Source organism: Hoplias malabaricus, chromosome 11 (genome assembly GCF_029633855.1).
Source record: "Hoplias malabaricus isolate fHopMal1 chromosome 11, fHopMal1.hap1, whole genome shotgun sequence".
In the NCBI taxonomy this organism is placed as follows: Eukaryota; Metazoa; Chordata; class Actinopteri; order Characiformes; family Erythrinidae; genus Hoplias; species Hoplias malabaricus.
In genome coordinates, this window is record NC_089810.1 from 24,760,622 (window position 1) to 24,780,086 (window position 19,465).

General features: G+C 39.1%; 1 long non-coding RNA gene across 1 annotated transcript in view; it reads right to left on the reverse strand.

Annotated features, from left to right (window-relative positions):
- The window catches only part of LOC136709366 (uncharacterized), a 105,681-nt gene that overhangs the window by 46,608 nt on the left and 39,608 nt on the right, over positions 1 to 19,465 (reverse strand). The gene's annotated exons all lie outside the window — the stretch shown is intronic.

Sequence of the window (19,465 nt, forward strand, 5' to 3'; positions counted from 1 at the left end):
ATGACAAACACAGATTAAAGAAAATAGAGGACTGTGTAAAAGACGTGAAAGGCTGGATGTTGCGTAACTTCCTCCTTCTAAACAGCAACAAAACAGAGGTCCTGCTTTTGGGTCCAAAAGTGGCAAGAAATAAATTATCAGATTTAATTTTAAATCTAGCTGACTTTCCAGTTAAACCTGGTTCAGCAGCAAAAAATCTTGGTGTCATAATTGACCCGGAATTATCATTTGATCAACACATAGGTAGTATCACTAGGACAGCTTTTTTACATCTTCGCAATATTGCTAAGATTAGAAATGCCTTATCCCTTCAGGACGCAGAAACATTAGTACATGCCTTTATTACTTCAAGGCTTGACTACTGTAACGCACTACTGTCAGGATGCACCAGCAGCAATTTAAGAAAACTTCAACTAGTTCAAAATGCTGCAGCTAGGGTCCTCACTAAAACTAGAAAATTTGAACATATCAGGCCAGCTTTATCATCACTTCATTGGCTGCCTGTTAAATTCCGCGTTGACTACAAAATTTTGTTATTAACATATAAAGCTCTACATGGGCTTGCTCCTGAATATCTTCAAGATACAATTTCCTATTATGAGCCTCCATGTTCACTCAGATCACAGAATACTGGATTTTTAATTGTTCCCAGAATTCAGAAGGCCTCAGCTGGGGGAAGAGCCTTTTCTTATAAAGCCCCCAGACTCTGGAATGATCTTCCAGAAAATGTTCGGGACTCAGACACAGTCGCAATCTTCAAATGTAGGCTAAAAACACATCTGTTTAGTTTATATTTTGGTAGCTAATGCTCCCCCATAGATAAAGGCGGCAGATCCGGGGGGTCCATGGACACAGGGAATTATAGTAAACTGAGACGCTGGTGCTGTCGTCCCGCCGCTTCTCGCGATCACTCAGGTTTGTTGACGGTGGAGCGGAGGGATGCCAGTGTTTCAGGATGCTCCCGTGTCTGTGTGTCCTTCTGGTTCTCTCCTTTTAGTTATAGCTGTCATAGTCAGATCTGTCGGAGTCATTAGCCACACTCTGGAAATTTTCATATTTTCTACTTTACAAACACAAAACAGTTCAAAACTACTTCATCCCTTTATATCTTTCCGAGTAAACAACTGCCCACCTGTCTGTCTGGACACTGATGGATGACTGTCGAGATCCTCCTCCACGCTTCAGACCAGCTGCCCACGCTCCAGCAACCACCAAGTGCCTTGAAGCTGTCCCTACACTGAAGTTCTCATGGACTACTAACTATCATCACCAGTAGATTGACCAGAGGAGGATGGGTCACCCCTTGTGAGCCTTGGTTCCTCCCAAGTTTTCTTCCTCAGCTGGGGGAGTTTTTCCTTGCCACTGTCGCCCCTGGCTTGCTCACTTGAGGGTTTTACATTTGTTTTTACATTTCATGTCAAATCTTAGTCTTACTGGAATTCTGTGAAGCTGCTTTGTGACAACATCAGTTGTGAAAAGCGCTATATAAATAAATTTGATTTGATTTGATTTGATTTTATGTAGTTAACAACAGCTGAATTTTAAATCAAATTACAATTACAGTTTCAAGTAAAATTAATAAATAAACCAAAAACCCCACCTTAAAAATGTGGATGTTAAAATAAAATGCTTAATGACTTGTCTTGTAGTTGCCGTTAACTTTACTACTTTTCCCCATTAGCTTCACAATATCATTGACCCTCTGCTCTCTTCATTACATGCAAGCTGATTGGCTCCTTTGAATGGCAGGTGGGACTTTAAACAGACGGTTGATAACTCTTCTTATATGGTGTTTGGAGTCCTGCCCCCTGTGTGTCATTCATCAGGCTCATAATAACGTGCAAATCTGATTGGCTGAGCATTGTCACGTGTGATATGCACAACTCAAGCAATTGGTCGAGTTTCTAAAGCACTAAACCTGTACCGTGATGGCTAGAAAAGTTACACCAGTTAAAATAAATACTCCATTCAAAACTAAATAGTTCTCAGATGTTTATCAGTTATAGGTCCATGTCTGGAGACCACAGTCCAACTTTTAGTATCTCTGCTCTATAATAAACCATGAAACAAAAATGGAATGCTCTGGGGCAGCTGCACATGAGGCTAAATGTCTGATGCCAGGTGCTTCATATAAGGGCCCCTAGAGGGTAACTGTCTGAATGGTGCAATGGGCAGATAGAAGATGGTATGTGAGAGGACAGCTGTAGAGAATAGCTGCTATAATGACATCCTGTCAAAATCACATCTCTAAAAGAGAGAGGGAGAGGGAGAGGGAGAGAGAGAGAGAGAGAGAGAGAGAGAGAGAGAGGGAGAGAGAGAGGGAGAGAGGGAGAGAGAGAGAGAGAGATGATATTCTCTACATAGAAGCATAAAATGAAAATGGGATGATCTGGAGCAGCTGCACATTACCAATGCCAGGTATTAGCCAAATGAATATTAAGCCAAAGCTTTGTAGCAGTGGAACTCTTGTTTTTTGTGATGGAGCTCCATCTAATACCTTTGTGACGATATTTGTAATCCAGAACTCACTCAGCATCAGAACCTGACCATACTGAAATTTTCCAACATGTTCTGACATGTAAACTTTAGGAAAATGACTGTTTGGAGAGAAAGTAAATCAAATATCAGTATGAATAATGGTAACACAAACTGGAATCAGCTCAGATTTCAAAAGGATTTGCTTTAAACAAGATACAAAAACACCTGCAGACTGCCAAGGCTGGACAATAGGGCTAAATATTTATATAATGATATATTTATTAATTTTAATCTATATGATATAATTTTTAACAATATAAAATGCCACAGAAAACAGCCCAGAACAATCAAGAAACATCACATCACAAGACTTTTTTTTAATTTTAAAAAACTGAGTGCAATAAACAGATGGCAATGCCCTATAATAAATGCCAGTCAGTGACAGATGTTGTAAATAATGCATATTGAAATACTGAAAATGTGTTTTAAAATTATATAATTGTTATCTAAACATTTTATTTTGCTATATATATTGATACTGATTTAGTGTCCAAGGTTAAACCCTAGGTTAAACACTGATATGGAATGGTCCAGTGTGAAGTTTCATGTGTTTGTGACGTGATACAAAAACATCAGATCATCAGGACGAGCAAATTCTGCCTTCCGAAGAGAAAAATCTAAAGGAACAAAAATCTGGTTACTATTGCGGACATGAGGAGCACTGTCACTTTAAACAGTCATCTGACAGAAATCAAAATTGTACAGGTGACAATCTCCAGCCTTTATTTTCCACTATTGATTTTTAGTGAGGCACTTAAACATGTACATGAAATGAATCAAACTCCCCAGAGGTACACAGCCTGTTTACGGCTTTGTTTATTACCAGACATTCTCTTTTCTCATCAAACTGTCCCAGCAGTTTCATACCTCTTTAAAAGTATGATACTGAATAATAAAAATGAAATGCTGTGTGAACTTTTGAAAACCAATTTGAATGCAGTCAGCGTCAGAAGTCTACACTATTTAAAGCAGACTCAAATATAGAGTTTCTCAACTCTTTACCCAGGGATAAAGCAGAAGATTCCTACATATGCTGTAATGCCAAAAGGTTTACGGACATGAAATTAATTCCATTTCCATTTTAAGGTTCCCTCATTTTGGCCACAGTTTGTTTACATGAAAAATTATTCAACACTGTGGAATAGATGCACATGAGTCTAATGTCACTACACTCACTACACTGCCAAAATTGGGTTAGAGGAGTGGAACTGCATCCTCTGACGTGATGAAGTTACTTCAAATGTCTTCGGGTTTACACTAAACAATGAAACATTTCTGTGGCATTTTAATTATATTCACATAAATATCAGTAATGTCAGGTACTAAGGTCCTCCAGCTCTATAGCCCTATGCTAAGGGGTCTTTATTTCCCTCTAGTATTAATTTGGTTTCATGCTTTTCTATACAGATTATACAGGGGGGGGCTCATTGGACTAATGTTTAGAGAAGAGGGCTTGGGACTGGAAGGTTGCTACCTACCTATTGATACCTATCCTCCCTAGCAGCTGTGCACATGCTCAGAACCACAATTTTTTATGTTCTTGCTTGAGTAGAATTTTGTAATCCGCATGAAATCGTTGTGAGCAAAGTGGCAAGGCTTTAGCAAGAGCACAAAATCCTGGTGTATAGTAGAAGATTGGTGATGTTCAATGAATGTGGGAAACAAACGAGACTCGAGGCAGCCCGCGACGCCTCCTATGTGGTCGTCGCCACTCCGGCTCCTCTGCTGCAGCGGATTGCTGCGGTACCCATCTACATGCCTGCACCGGGATGGGAGCGCCAGCGTGGGCGTGGGAAGCCAAGGCCGCCTCCCCCTCCACTCCCCCTGGCTTCAGCTATTACAGTTGCTCCACATCTGGTCGTGGTGGTGGTGTAGTCACAATCTATGACCCTACCATAGACACAACTCAAAATTCTGGTTATGACGCTAAATACTTTGAAGTGCTTACTCTTAAAATTACTGCATCAAAAAGACAGCACTCTTTTATGCTCATCACAATCTATTGTCCTCCTGACCCTTATACACAACTTCTTTCTGAATTTGCTGATTTTCTTTCATGTGTAGTTATCATTTCAGAAAAGCCTTAATTGTTGGTGATTTCAATATTCACTTTGAGAATGATCATGATCCGCTTAAAACAGCATTTGAAACAATTTTGGATGCACTAGGGTTGACTCAGAATGTTACTGTGAGTGGCATCAATGCAGACACACATTGGAGCTAGTGTTAACACTTTGAGATAGAGAATCTACCACTTGCTACATGAGACCATCTCTGATCACCATTTAATCATATATGAAATTGCTTTAAACTTCGATATCTGTCCACAGAAATTGCATTATAGCGCATTATAACAACCTCAGCGGTTAGTGAATTTATCAATAACTTTCCAGACCTTACCACCATTTCTTTTCCAACTCACTCTAATGACTTCAAGCTCATTACATACAGCCTACAAACTTTACTGTATACAAACCTAGATAGTGTTGCACCTGTCAAGACCAAACAATTTAGAGAGAAAAGGCTTGCTCCATGGTACAGTGACAGCACGCGTGCCTTAAAACTGGCTGCTCGTAACCATGAACGTAAATGGAGACACACAAAACTAGAATGTTTCCGAATTGCATGGCAGCACAGCCTCACCAACTACAAACATGGCTTGTCTAAAGCCAATTCACAGTACATCTCTTCTCTTATAGAAAACAACAAAGACAACCCTAGATTCCTTTTCAGCACAGTATGAAATCTAAGTGGCAACAAAAAGGAAATCAACTCCATTGTCCCCTCTGATTTCTGTAGTAATAACTTTATGAGGTTTTTTAATGATAAAATTGATTGCATTCAACTAAACATCCAAAATCAGTCCAAAGTCACATTGGCTCTTGTAGATGAACCTCCCGCCAGCTCTGAGATGCACTTAGACTTTTCAGTTCTGTCAATGAAAATGACTTGCTTAGTTTAATTAGCTCATCTAAATTATCTTCATGCTTACTGGATCCTATACCAACACAATTATTAAAACAATTCTTACTTAAAGTCATTAGACCATTGCTCACGATAATAAACTCATCCCTCAACATCAGATATGTACCTAAATCTCTGAAACTATAAATAATCAAACCAATTATTAAAAAAAAACTAATCTCTTGAGCAAACTACAGGCCAATATCAAACCTCCCTTTTATTGCTAAGATTCTAGAAAAGTCGTGTCACAGCAGTTGTGCTCTTACCTACAAAACAATGCCATTCATGACTTTTTTCAGTCTCGATTTAGACCAATCACAGCACAGAAACAGCTCTAACAAGAGTAACTAATGACTTACTCCTTTCACTTGATAAGGGTTGTATCTCTATTCTAGTGCTGCTTGACCTTAGTGTAGCATTTGATACCATAGATCACGTGTCAAACTCAAGGCCCATGGGCCAAATGTGGCCCTCCGTGTCATTTGATGTGGCCCGCAAGAGCTTAAAAGATTTCATTGACTGCAATCTAGTGGCTTAATGCCGTCGCTTCACGGGTAACATATTTGCATTATCCTTAAACTACATTTCCCACAATGCATGCCGATTATGTTGTCTGCCAAGTGACGGCATTCCAGCCCTAGATTACAGTGTATCCTCTTCGATGTGATTTTTTTCAACAAGTGGAATTAAGAAATAGCTATAAATATTGATCCCAAAATGTCCAGGAAAAGAAAAATTGATGCAGATGGAAGACAGTTTCAAGAGAGATGGGAAGGCAAATACATGTTTGTGCTTCAAGGAGAAAAACCGGTATGTCTTTTGTGTTATGAGGCGGTTGGTTGTATTGTTATTCTGCCCCAAAGTTTTGAGTTAGTTAATGTCATAACTTGTGTTTGATGATAATTTTCTTTATTCACTTGGATAGTTTGATCGTTGATTGATAGAGTAATATGAGTTTCTTAACCTGACAAATTAACAGGATTTATGTTATGTTAACAGAGCAACTAGCAAACATAATTTTACATCTATGCAATTATAACTTAAGTTGAAATAGTAATAAATTCAGAGTTATTTAATATTAAGGAGTACTTACATTTATTCTACATTATATTTGGTTACATTTAGTTACATTTATACTGTCTTACAGTTACATCTGGCCCTTTGAAGGCAACCATTATGTTGATGTGGCCCTCTGTAAAAATGAGTTTGACCCCCCTTCCATAGATCATGTGATGCTTCTTGATAGGCTGGAAAATCTGGTCCGAATAAAAGGATCTGCCCTCTCTTGGTCCAGATCCTATTTGTCTGACAATTATAAATTTGCTTATCTGAATAATAAATCCTCTGATCATACTTTAAATATGGTGTTCCACAAGGGTCAGTGCTTGGCCCTGTATTATTCACACTCTATATTCTTTCACTGGGTAGACTAATCCATAAGTAATTCCACTGTTACACTGATGACACACAACTGTATATATCAGCCAAAACTAATAATGTTGCTTGTCTACGTAAAATAACAGAATATCTAAATGAAATTAAAGACTGGATGATGCAAAATTTTCTCATGTTAAATTCTGATAAATATGAGGTCTTGTTACTAGGTACAGATACTCAGAAACATTCACTCAGAAATGCTGCTATTAATCTTGATAATTCAACAGTAAAACACAGGACCATCATTAAAAACTTAGGGGTAGCTTTTGATTCGACTCTCACATTTGATACCCACATATCCAATACAGTCAAAACCACCTTCTTCCACCTAAACAATATTGCCAAAATTTGGCATATTTTATCCTTAAAAGATGCAGAGAAACTAGTGCATGCTTTTATAACTTCACATCGTGACAGGGAACTCATGCAAAGCGTTACACAAGCTTCAGTTAGTTCAAAATGCAGCAGCCAGTGTGCTCACTAGAGCTAGAAAATTCAACCATATAATCCCAGTTCTCTCATCCCTACACTGGCTACCCGTAAAATTTTGCATTGACTATAAAATACTCCTCTTTGCTTATAAATCTCTAAATGGTTTAGGCCCGCAGTAACTTATTGAACTCATACCTTATCGCCTGTCACGTATACTTCGTTCACAGGATACCCGTCTACTCTTAGTTCCTCGCATTAAGAAAAAAACTGCAGGAGGAAGAGCCTTTTCTCACAAGGCTCCTCAACTCTGGAATAGCCTTCCGGTTACTGTTCGGGGCTCAGACACACACTCAATCTTTGTTACTCCTTCTCTACTGGTGTTAGAGCTGGTTTTCATATTATCACTACTTTGTATTAACCCTGTCATACTACCATAGCTACAGCTTTTTTTAGTTAGCTTTCTGGTAACCGCCAAGACGCTATCTGTTGTTGGGTTCTGTTGCCTGACCCATGGAAGCTTTTTTTCGCAGGACAATTTTGCCTGTTCTTTATCATGAACCTACTAACCTCTTTATTTTTATTTTTTCCCTTTGTTTGGTTTTATTTCTCCTGTCTCTCTCATGCTTTGAGATGTCCTGCTAATCTCCAGGTGTTGCCCTGATCCAGACCCTGTGTCCTGTACAAGATCCTGGCCTTGTCTCATCTACATTATCATGCTTGGCCATGCTGTTTTATCTCAAATTAACTCTGCACCTACTTTTATTTCACACAGAGTCACTGACCACCTCCTCCTTCCTCAGAATCATATATAACTAACATACTACATTCACATTACTATAACACCTTCATCTGTCATCACTTCACTTTTACTTCTGTTCTGTTCCCTGTTGTGCTCTCTGGTGTCGACCCAAGGAGGATGGGTTCTCCGTATGAGTCTTGGTTCCTTCCAAGGTTTCTTCCTCGTGTGCTGAGGGAGTATTTCCTTGCCACAGTTGCCCCTGGCTTGCTCATAGGAGGCTTGGATCCGGATCTTTTGTAAAGCTTGCGTTTGGCATTAGGCACTTAGCCTTCCAGGCTTTCTCTGGCTTGAAATACTTACTATGCACATGACTCAGGTAAATATATAATATACAAGAGTGATATTGCTTCTAGCTTGCTCTATATGAGAGTTGTCACAATGTGTATATATATATATATATATATATATACATACATACAGACAGAGTATCAGACATAAACATGTCTAAAATGAAAGCCTTGAAGTGACTGCTACTATCACCTAGGAGTGTTATAGCAAGGAGAACTTAATTGTGAAGGTCTATGTCCCTCTAGGAGGGAGTCCCTCTGAAGGAGAATCCTGCCATATTTCACTCATAAAACATCCTACAGACGCCTGTCCAACATCACTGCTCTTCTCAGAGGATTTGTGGCTGTGTCCGAGCTCATGGAACAGAAGAAAGACACCTCGTTTATGCACAACCAGCCAGAGGACATCAATTTGACAACAGCTCATAAAAATTAACTTCTTACACACGTAAGCAAGGAGAGAGTCCAGCCTCAGACACTTTATTTCAGGATGCACAGAGGACGATTTGGAACTGCTGAGACTGTAGCATCTTGTCTCGTAATTAACCCAGAGTGCACACTTCTCATAGGGGACAGTACATCACTCCACTCTGTTTATATCTATGTGTGAGGCATTTTACAATGTACATCACTAAACTGGCTGGCCTGAAGAATGCAGAGAGAATGGCAATTTATATTCACCCTCTGAACAACTTTGAAAAATTCTGACCAAAAAGTCCTAGAGCTGGTGCAAATGACACATACTAAAAGATACTTTGCATTAGGGTGACCATACATCCTCTTTTTCCCCAGTCATGTCCTCATTTTGGGACAGAAGTCTGAAGTCTGCACATTTTCACAATCCCAATACTTGCCCTAAGACCTAAATCCTACCTTGAATTGTGTACTGTGATGGCTTTTGATAATGTTGTTCAGAAGTTTTCAAGTGTTCAAAGGGTCAGAGAGGTTTTTTTTTTCTTTGGGATTACTTAAGATGGAAATATCTCCAAATTCAGAAGACGGCAGGACTAAAAAACAGACTAAAATACCACAAAACTACACAACTCAAACTACAAATGAGTTTTTGTGGTAATTCAAAGAGTGAGTAAAGCTTTCTGACAAGTCAAACCTCAGCCACATACAAACAAGGGTTGTTGTTTTTTTAAACTCAAACATACCATTATACCTTAAAAAACAATTCCATAATTGTACATATTCCCAATTAACTGCTGAAATCAACATTACAGTATTTTACTAGAGTTTTGGAAAGAATTGTGTTGAAATATGTTATGGTAATTTAATGATAGTCTTCTTTTCATGTGGGTGGCTTTATTTGTTCTATATTTTACAAAACGTGATCTCATCTGTCACTGTAGCAACACAAATACACTGGACACATCTGACTGTTACTGACAAGTTACTGACGAGTAACTTGTATATGCACAGCTTTTTGTTTAACATTAACATTACACTAAAACAAAAATCTCCAGGTTAATTAAAGCCACATCACCAGAGAGTGGGGAACGAGGCTGTAAATTATATTACATACAGCACTCTTCTATCAGTCAGACATTTAGGCTATATGAACATTTCCATATTATAAATGTCTGCTTAACAGCAATTCCCTGTTCCGTTGTCAAGTCTATATTACTTCTGGTTGATAAAATTTGGTGCTTGCTTTTAGTGATGGTAAAAACTTTTAAAATTTTGTTGGTTTCATGATCAGGATTTTTCTGGTGTAAAGGAGTCGCTTAAATGCCTTTTCATCACAGTGCTTCAGTTCTGTAGTTTGGTATGAACAGAACATAACAGGCTTTCCATTTGTTTAGGGGCATATGCTGAATAGAAATGAAAAAAATAATCTGGCCATAAAGGCATTTGTTAGTTGTCTTGGTACAAAATAGCTGTTTTTAATTAAAATTCAGCAGAATAGTTGCATGGTTATGGATGCATTTGTCAACTATTAAACTCCGCCCTGTCTGCCGCATGCTGCCATCCTGGCCTGACTGTGATCTTAGTGTTCTGGATCATACATCTCCTTAAATGTAATGACACCCAAAATTTCATATATGGACTAAACACAAGAACGCCACTTCCTTCAACATTTTTTCTGAAATGAAGAGAAATAATCATGATTTTTTTTTTCTTGTTTACTGTAGTTACAGTTTCTGTGAAGGCTTTACACTGTATACTGGAATATTCTTGTGAGAATATGATGGCATTCAACCACATAAACATTGTTAGGTCAGGTACTGATGCAGATGATTAGTTCTGGATAACAAGCAACACACAAACTCATCACAAAGGTATTGGATTGTGCTCGATCACTCCAAAGAACATGGTTCCACTGCTTCACTACCCAGTGCTGGGGGGATTTATACCCCTGTAGTTGGTGATTGCCATTAGATATGATGTATAAATCCATATTTCTAGAGCCGTTGTAAAGTGGTAATGTGATAATTACAAACCCACTTTCTGGAAAAAAAAAAATCAGTGATGTGCAAATCTATCTTTGAACGGGTTTAAACCATTTATATTATCAAAAATAGTAAAAATATATTTTCAATGTTGAAACTGAGGAATTTCATTGTTTTTTTAACCTGAACCTGGTTTCCTTAGTTCCCAAACATAGAGTTGTTTAGGGATGATGTAACACAATGGTAAACATGCCCCTGTCCCAACAATTTGGAACATGTTGCTGGCATCAAATTCAAAATGGGCTTTGTTTTTTGAAAAAAGAGAAAAAAAAGCTTCTCTGTTTTAACATTAAATTAATAAAATATATTATATTTAAAAGGTTGTCTTAGTACATTTATAAAATAAATGTAAGGTTTAAATTATTATTGCATTCTTCATTTATTTACATTTTGCACCATGTCCCTACATTTCGGAATGGGTTTGTAATTATGACTATTATTGGTACATTAAATCACACATGTCTCACCTCAGAAGAACAAGGATGTAGAAGAAGGAGATGTAGGTGGTAATAAATTTCAATATACCACATCTCATGTATGGAACCGCACTGCACCTGGAGAGCATAAGACTCTGATTATGAAATATGGATCAGTCCCTCATACACATGAACAGCCTGCTCTGTGTGAGAAAAACACAGTGAACTGGAGATGTTTAATCTCCCGCCCTTGAACATAAACATAGATAAATCTCCAGCTGGAGCTGACGGACACCTTGGGGATGGATGGTTAAGGTGGAGACGCGTGAAAAACATTATCATCTGACTGGAATCCATCAGTGCAGCCTTACATTAACCGGGGGCTTTTAGAGGATGAGGGGCGTGGCCACATACTGTCTACCCAGCTGCAGAGATTATACACAAACCCACACACAAACATAGCAACACGCCATACCTCACTCTACCTCCTCCTACAACCTCTCCACCAGCAGAGAAGAACTCATTGTTGAATATGAGAAAACCAAAAGCTGCATGGACTGCCTTGTCCATGGCAATACAGCTGAGATAGAGCAAGTCGCCAGCTTTAAGTCCTTTGGTGTCTACTTTTTTAAGGATCCTTCACGGTTCCTCAGTAACTCGGTTAATCAGTACCTTGATTAAAAAGGCACTGCTGTATCTCTACATCCTAAGGAGATTTAAAAAGCTTTTCTCAGATTCTTATCATTTTTACCACTGCACCATCAAGAGCATAACTTTAATTAGGGAACATAGTTGTACCATATTCGGTAATAAATGTAGATTTTAAAATGACGTTAATTTCATCATTTCATCTGCAGGACTTTTAATATATCCTTTTCTTTTAGATAGTTCTATAATGAAAGAGTACAAATATTCACCTCTCCTTCTAGAGAAGAGAAAGTAATGTACCTTTAGGGAACACAACTGGACTCTAAAACCACTGTTGTACATTTTAAAGGTACATTAACACTGTTTGTAACTTCACTGACGATATGTAGCACTACCATACTTTTTTTCTCCCTCTGAGATTGTACCACTGAAGACATTTACTACCAGTGCTGTAATCAGAGAGTAATCAGGGACACCTCCCACCCCAGCCCAGCCACCCCTTATAACCTCCTGCCATCCAGGGAGAGATACAGGAGAATCTGTGACAGGGGCCAAGTCAGTTCAAGGCCAGCTTCTTACCTCTCCTGAACTCGAAAATTCACTGGACTCATACCACTGCCACATTTCATTCATACTTTACATACTGTTCTCTATATATTTTCCAGAAAAAATGTGTTAATGTTTATGTGCTTATTATCGCTGTGGTTGTAATCGATATCATGGGGTCTGTTGCCTCACTGAAAGTTCTAATACATAGTAACAAAGATGGCTCTGCACTTGCTGCTGAGTGTCTTGTACTGATTTAGAACAATTATTTCTGGATCACAAACACCACTCCAGCTACTGAATGGTGCCCCATCAGTCCAGAGATGTCAGTTAAATTGCTCTACAGCCCAATGCTGTGGGCTTTACACCTCTCTGGTCCACCATTAACATTGGGCATGGTGACACTAGGCATATTTGAAGCTAACATTTGAAAAAAAAAAAAAGCATTTTGTTTCAAAGCTTCACTTTCGCATTAGGTTGAAGGGTGTCCTGTAAGGTTCACCAATCTTGCACCTATCACAGGAAACATTTATGAGCAGTGCTGAAAAAGGTCAATAAAATGCAGCTTTAGTCAAGTTCTGAAATATACACAAGAATTAGAGAGAGAGAAAAAGGTGGAGTGAAGGAAGATGAACTGCTTAATTAAAGTTTGCACAGTGCACTGAGGGGGATCTGCAACCAACTCTGCATGGGGATAAAGTGTGTGTGTGTGTGTGTGTGTGTGCCGGGGACAAAAACCTGTTTACACACCCACAGTAGGGTATGTGTTAGGGCTAGGAATAGTGTAGGAGTTAGGGCTAGAATTGGGGAACAATTTATGATTAGGGTAAATTTTGGGTTATGGCTAGGATTGCGGAACGGTTAGTGTTAGAGTAAACATTGGCGTTAAGTTAATAGTATTTATGGATAAGGAAACAGAAGTCTTCCCAAAAGATAAGTGTGTGGAATGACCCCACAATCCAATAAACAATATTGAGTGTTTCCAAATTGAGTGTGTGTGTGTGTGTGTGTGTGTGTGTGTGTGTGTGTATGCGTGTGTGCATGTATGTGTGTTTGCTGATCTGACCTTGGGCTAGACAGAATCTCTAGTTTTGTGTTTTTCAGCCCAAGCACTAAGAGTTCTGACCCTTTACAATAAATAACCTCCTGCAGGCAGTAATTCAGTGATTTTTCCCTGAGTTTAAATCATCCGTTTTAAGCACCTTTCTACTCGGCTGCACCTTTTTAAACATTCTGCAGCCCATGACAGGCCTAACGGGATTATTACAAACAATGTGTTTACACATTGAATGGGAGGAAAAAGTGGAGTGGAATATGGTGGGAATGAAAGAGTGATGGTGATAATGAATGGAGTAGACTTTGGTAGGAGTGAGCAAGTGGAGTGAAAGTGTGGTGGGAATGAAACAGGGGAGTGGACTATGGTGGGAGTGAGAGTATGGAGGGAATTAAAAAGTGATGATGATGATCATGATGTAATATCAGCCTATTTAGTTTTTTGTTGCTGTGGTATCACAAAGAAAAGAAATCAGAAAACACAATATCCAATGTGTTAGTTTGACTCACAGATAAGGGGCAAAAGTTTCATCACATCTACGAATTGTTCCTTATACATCCATATTCTTATACATAACAAGAGCAAAGAGAAATTAGGCAAGCCTAGTTTAGCCGGACCGCCATTAGCCATATATATAGCCATTGTCACAGGTTTTTCTGGCATTTCAACAGGAAAGCCCAAAATACATGCCCTTGTCATTGGAAGGTCTGGAGAAGCTTTGGTGTTTCACATCAATGTCTTTGTTTACATTAACAAAATTAATTTATTACTGGTTTTTGAACATTTCTAAAACCAAGCACCTTAACATTTTATCAACCAAGTAATCTATACTTGATAAAGATCAGGGCATCGCTGGGAACTAGATATTTATTACCGACTTAAATTTGTATAAGGGTCCGACTGATAAAACGGTGCTCTGTAACAAATTCACAGCCTGATTTATTTTAAGTAACAACTCTCTGGTTTTCTGGCTTTTTTAATCCGGAAATTTTGATGTAATTTACTCATCAGAAAGTCAGTAACAGTGAGATGTGTCAGGGTATTCATGTCGTTATAGGACAGCAACAAAGTTGACTTTGTTTGTTAAATATTTAGTAGAACACAAAAGGCTGGGTCACAGAAACATTCTCCAAACATAAAGAAGAGACTATGATAAAAATTACCTCAACAACTTTCAACACATTTCTGCTTGAGGCTCCAGTAAAACACTGAGCTGCACTGCGGTGAATGGTGGACCTTCAGCGCTGAAACGGTGCAAGTGTGTCCCAATTGAGCTCTCAACCCTTAGACCACTTGAACATGCATTTTTTTTAGGTCCCAAAAAGAGTACTTATCCAGGGAAATGAGGACCTCTGGTCACTGCCGAACGGTTACAAATTTAAGGCTGAATTAATAGCCCCTACTTATACATGTGCGTTTCAACATTAGGTGTCAGTCAGCCAGTCAGTAACTGCATATGCCTCTTCTAGGCCGGCCTGGCAGGCGGTCTGGCAATATTAGTTATATGAAGTCTTTAAAAAAGCCCACAGCCTAAAGCAGGACATGTTTAAAGTCCTAACACTGACTGACTCCTGACTTGAAAACAAGCAGGGTGACTGAGGGGAAGGACATTCCGAAGTATTTGGACATAATCACTGCACTTGTCTCCAGAGGGATTGTCTTGATGATGTAATATCCCTTTCCTTTGGGGTCCTGAGTGACTCTGAGGGTCCGGGGGCAGTTTCTAGTGACTGGGGGTAAATACAGCTCATCCTGAAACAGATGCTCTCTTTCCATGTCTCTGTATCTCTCCTGCTCTTTGCCTTATGTTCCCTCTCTCCTTTTCTCTTTGTATATCTCTCCCTCTTCAGGTTCTCTTTCTCTTGCTTTGTTTTTTCACACTTTCTCTCTCTCTCTACCTGTATAAATTCATTATCCACTCTGTGGTGGCCATCTGTCTGATGGTGTGTTTGTGAGAAGAGAGAGGGTGCTGTGTGGGGTAAAGAAAGAGAAAAGGAGATAGAAATATAAAGGGAAAAGATACTGAGAAAAACACAGCTCTTAAATGTCTCATATTCCTCATTTTTCATATTTCCTCATTTTTTGAATATATATTCAATTTACATTTTTTTAATTTCCATTTTCTACATTTTTTGTTTATTGCTTTAAAGTCTAAAATATTCTGAGTGACAGGCAGGTGTGTGTACCAGTGTGGACAGTGTTTAAAAACAACAGCAGCACTGCTATAACTGATCTACTCGTAGCAGCACAACACACATTAACGCCACCACCACCTCAATGTCACTGCAGTGCAGAGAATAATCCACCAGGGAAACCACTCTGTGGTGGTCATGTGGGAGGTCCTGATCATCAAACAACAGGGTGACAAGGGGCAAACAAAGTGTTTGTAATTGTACAAGGTGGGCCATTTATATGGATACACCAACATTGATAAGGAAATAAAGTGCTGCAGGGATGTAGTTGGAGGGGTGGTTGCGGTTCTACAGGGTGGGCCATTTATATGGATACACCTTAATAAAATGGGAATAGTTGGTGATATTAACTCCCTTTTTGTGGCACATTATTATATGGGAGGGGGAGGAAACATTTCAAGATGGGTGGTGACCATGGTGGCCATTTTGAAGTCAGCCATTCTGGATCATGTGTGATATGACCCTCTTCCCACTGAAAAAACAAAAGCTGGATCCAAAATGGCCAACTTCAAAATGGCCACCACGGTCACCACCCATCTTGAAACGTTTATATTCAAACGTTTATTATTACCTTAAACAGGACAGTTTAGCACTTGAAAAATTAGTCTCAATTTCTTTGTTTAAAACACAAAACATCTTTTATGCTGCTTCATCTGATAAAACACATAAATCACGAATATTACACTTCTAATACCACCTTTTATTCCTCTTTCTTCTTATAAAATACACACTACACGGACTATACACCATTAATTTTTCTTTGTCGAAGGGTGTGATTTTAGCCAATGACGTCGCCAGCATACAATTACTGGAATTTTGTTACAGTGAAAACACTGAAAGATAAATTATTTTTATTCTCAGACAGCAGATACAGCACTAAAACTGGTGAAATATGGGCAGATCCCACACAAAGACAAATTCAGCAAGGATACCCTATTAACAATTAACTGTTAACAATTTTTGTTTTTATTAAACTATTGCACATTACAAACTTAGGCTATGGTGATGATGACAATGATTAAATATTGCTATAATGTATATTATCAGAGCTTGACATAGTCTTAACAAGAACCAGAACTGTTCAACGTACACACATATACATGCATATAAATCACACAAAACACAGGCTTTACGGCTATAGTCCACAAACCTGTGTCTATACTTTACCAAGGTACCGGAAATTCAAACACAAATGTGGAAGAAAAAGGCTGCTGATAAGGGCATGATGGAATAAGGTGAATACCTGCAACTGCTAATTTATTTGACTTGCCAGGGCTAGTCTTCTGTCCTCTGATCTAGTGAAAGGCTTTCCAGAAGAGAAGAGGCTGTTATTGCAGTAAAGAGAAACAAACGCCTTCATAAGAACCAGTGGGGAGCAGAAGACTACAGACAATTCCTTTCACTGAGCTACAAGTGAGGAATGACTCCTATCCATGGACTCCATGTGTTCTTTTCTCCTCTCTCCACTGGAGGAATGAAAAAAACCAGAGCATTTGTATGCCCATGATCTTCTGAGGGGACAAGGGATCTAATCTCCTCGGTGACTGCTGTTATTAGTGAAGGCGCAAAGAGTGAGTCAGATTCTGCTCCCAACGTCTAGAAACAGACAAATCCCTGACCAATCATCATCTGCAGGGCAGAGAGAGTGTGGGAGAGTGAGATAGGGAGATAGAGATAGAGGACAAGGTTGAGATGGGGGGAGTGAATTTTAAAAAGATAGGAAGAAAGAAGAAGGAGAAGGAAATTACAAGAAAGCAACTTAGGTCAAGCAAGAGAGAGATGGCAAGCTTGGGAAAGGGGTCAGGTGAATTTTAAAACTAACAGAGTAAGTCAGGCGAGAGAAAGAGAGAGAGAGAGAGAGAGAAAGAAAAAGAAAACATAGAAAGGGAAATACGAGCATGCAATACAATCCGGATTCCAAAGAAGTTGGGACACTAAACAAATTGTGAATAAAAACTGATTGCAATGATGTGGAGATGGCAAATGTGAATATTTAATCGTAATAGAACATAGATGAAATATCAAAAGTTTAATCTGAGTAAATGTAACATTTTAAAAGAAAAATATGTTGATTCAAAATTCACAGTGTCAACAAATCCCAAAAAAGTTGGGACAAGTAGCAATAAGTGGCTGGAAAAATGAAATTGAGCATATAACGAACAGTTGGAAGACAAATTAACACTAATTAGGTCAATTGACAACATGATTGGGTATAAAAAGAGCTTCTCAGAGTGTCAGTGTCTCTCTGAAGCCAAGATGGTAAGAGGATCACCAATTCCACCATTGTTGCACAGAAAGATAGTGCAGCAATACCAGAATGGTGTTACCCAGCGTAAAATAGTAAAGACTTTTAAGTTATCATCATCAACCATGCATAACATCATCAAAAGATTCAGAGAATCTGGAACAATTGCTGTGCGTAAGGGTCAAGGCCGTAAAACTCTTTTGGATGCTCATGATCTCCGGGCCCTTAAACGTCACTGCACCTCAAACAGGAATGCCACTGTCAAGGAAATAACAGGATGGGCTCAGGAATACTTCCAGAAAGCATTGTGAGTGAACACAATCCACCGTGCCATCCGCCGTTGCCTGCTGAAACTCTACAGTGCAAAGAGGAAGCCATTTCTAAGCAAGCTCCACAAGCTCAGACGTTTGCATTGGGCCAGGGGTCTTTTAAAATGGAGTGTGGCAAAATGGAAGACTGTTCTGTGGTCAGATGAGTCACGATTTGAAGTTATCTATGGAACACTGGGACGCCATGTCATCCGGACCAAAGAGGACAAGGATAACCCAAGTTGTTATCAACACTCCGTTCAGAAGCCTGCATCACTGATGGTATGGGGTTGCATGAGTGCTTGTGGCATGGGCAGCTTGCATGTCTGGAAAGGCACCATTAATGCAGAGAACTATGTTCAGGTTCTACAACAACATATGCTCCCATCTAGACGTAATCTCTTTCAGGGAAGACCCTGCATTTTTCAACAAGATAATGCCAGACCACATTCTGCAGCAATCACAACATCATGGCTACATAGGAGAAGGATCCGGGTACTGAAATGGCCAGCCTGCAGTCCAGATCTTTCACCTATAGAGAACATTTGGCGCATCAAAAAGAGGAAGGTGCAACAAAGAAGGCCCAAGACGATTAAACAGTTAGAGGCCTATATTAGACACGAATGGGAGAGCATTCCTATTCCTAAACTTGAGAAACAGGTCTCCTCTGCCCCCAGACGTCTGTTGAGTGTTGTAAGAAGAAGGGGGGATGCCACACAGTGGTAAAAAATGGCCTTGTCCCAACTTTTTGGGGATTTGTTGATGCCATGAAATTTCGAAATAACATATTTTTCCATTAAAATGATACATTCTGTCAGTTTAAATTTTTGATCTGTGATTTGTGTTTCTATTCTGAATAAAATATTAGATGTTGGCACCTCCATGTCATTGCATTCAGTTTTTATTTACAATTTGATTAGTGTGCCAACATTTTTGGAATCCGGTATGTACTAGAAAAAGGAGAAGAGAGAAAAACAGTGAGACAGAAAATGAAGAGATGATCAACAATGACAGGCTACTAAAGGGTCTGTGTGTGTATGTGTGTGTGTGTGTGTGTGTGTGTGTGTGTGAGAGAGAGAGAGAGAAAATGATCCTTGTGTGATCCAGCAGTTGATGATGTACTGAGCCATGTTTAAACCCTTG